Below are 2,034 nucleotides of genomic sequence, written 5' to 3'. Positions count from 1 at the left end.
TTAGAAGAAAGTTAAATGAGCCAAATTAGTTTCAAAATCTTAGGTCTTTGAATTTGTTATTAAACTGAATCAACAATAACGCAACATTCAAAACCGTTAATATTTTTTATGACTTCACAATAACATTATTACGTCATACAGGCTGGAAGTAGTTGGAAGAAGGACAACTGCACCACCTGCACTTGCTTCGACAACAAGCTCAACTGCAACCGCATCCCGTGCTCTGACGAGGATCAGGTCTGCATGCCTGGATTCTACTTGGCCAGCATATCTGGATCATGTTGTCCAGTTTGCGTTCCTGAGAGCACCGTGCCTCAGACCTCGGAACCACCCATGGAATGCTTGGATGAAAGTGAGAGATTTTCGTATATATTTTGATTAGTATACTTTTTGGAGTGTTGTAGTACAACGGTGCGATAAACATAAAAAATAACAGTATTATGCTGACTATGGAACAATGTATCTTCGTGGTAACATTGTTTGTTTTGTTGATTATAACTAGCGATTTTTGACTTTAAGAAATAAACGCTTGCAAAGTACCAAAAATACAAAAACGTTGCTTTGATTTTAGTTAACTTTATTTTCTAATTTGTTGAAACAAACAGACGAAGTGTACGGACCGTGCTCTTGCACGCCGACATGCGGAATGTTGGTGGAGAAGATGTCATGTGACAATACAGAAGAAAGTGGCTTCTGCTGCAACTGCAGGGAGGGTATGGTCAGGGACGATCTCACCGGTGAATGCGTTCAACCGACAAACTGCTCTTGCATCGATATGGACGGTTAATTGAATATTAAATTGTTTTTATAAAAATTAGTATAAGATGAATTATGTTTAGTATGAGATTTAGGAGTATAAACATTTTTCTTTCTCGAACTAAAAACAAGGTGGTTAAGCTCAAAAAAACAACCTTTAAAATTACGATAACTTTTAAAGTTAAACGTTTTTTTAAACTGAACTCTATAAAAGCATTTAGTGCGATATCATACGATAGTGCTAAATGAAAATATATATAATACTGCTCCAATTTATTATAAAAAAAAATACGTTTGTACAACTTAATTTTATCATTTAAATTTTATATGCCAATTGTGCTACAATTCTTTATGTATGTGAAAAATCCAACTGCTAAAATTCGAAGTAAATGAAATTACAGCAAATGATATTAAAATAAGTTTAAGTAGTTAAAAACTTTTACAATTTGAAAAAAAAGAGTGGAGACGCCGGGGATCGAACCCGGGGCCTCAAACATGCAAAGCTTGCGCTCTACCACTGAGCTACGTCCCCACTACATTTGCGAGGCGTATTGCGCGTATATAAAGTGCAATTGTTGCTATGAATGCACTTCAAGCTACATTAGCGCGGTTAAACTGCTCTTCACTTCTCATTGTTTATGCTCGAACAAATATCGATTGTAGTTAATAATTACGTTAATCGTAAGCTTGGCATAAGTTTTGCAAACGTTTGCAATTATAAGCATTTCATGGCTTGTTGAAACTAATTAATTTTACGCTTATTAAACATATTTTTCGAACCTTAAATTATGACCATCAATTCATATAAAACAATACTGATATCGTATGTATTCTTATAATCGTAAAAAAAAAAATATCAAAGTTGTACATCTATCTCAATATACGAAACAGTTTATAAGAAATACATCAAAATAATGTTTAAAAATATCTAAAGTTACTATTCAAAATCTAACACTCAAAATAAATTAGATAAAAACTTTTTTAAATTAAGTTTCATATAACTAAACAACAAAATTGCATTTTAACATTGAGTTAAAGAAAAGTAACAAAAACTTTAATCATTTTAACAACCAATTGTACATTTTTATTAAATAACAAAATAATTAATACAGGTTCAGTATACGAATAACACAACTTTTGAACTTGACAATATTACGTTTCAGAATTATAAAACAGATATTTCAACTACCTTTGTAATTTATTTATGCACTAAACACTTTTTAATTTCATGTTAATGTATTATTAAAATGTAAAAATTAATAAAAGTAAAACTTAAAT

General features: G+C 31.3%; 1 non-coding gene across 1 annotated transcript; it reads right to left on the bottom strand.

Annotated features, from left to right (window-relative positions):
• Nucleotides 1-1,216: 1,216 nt before the first annotated feature.
• Nucleotides 1,217-1,288, bottom strand: Trnaa-ugc (transfer RNA alanine (anticodon UGC)). The gene has a single exon. It is a non-coding gene; the product is annotated as a tRNA-Ala (tRNA).
• Nucleotides 1,289-2,034: the final 746 nt, after the last annotated feature.

Source organism: Thalia democratica, chromosome 1, assembly GCF_965202585.1.
Source record: "Thalia democratica chromosome 1, ktThaDemo2.hap1.1, whole genome shotgun sequence".
NCBI lineage: Eukaryota > Metazoa > Chordata > Thaliacea > Salpida > Salpidae > Thalia > Thalia democratica.
The sequence above is the reverse complement of the archived record's forward strand: the minus strand, read 5'-3'. Positions and strand labels throughout refer to the sequence as shown.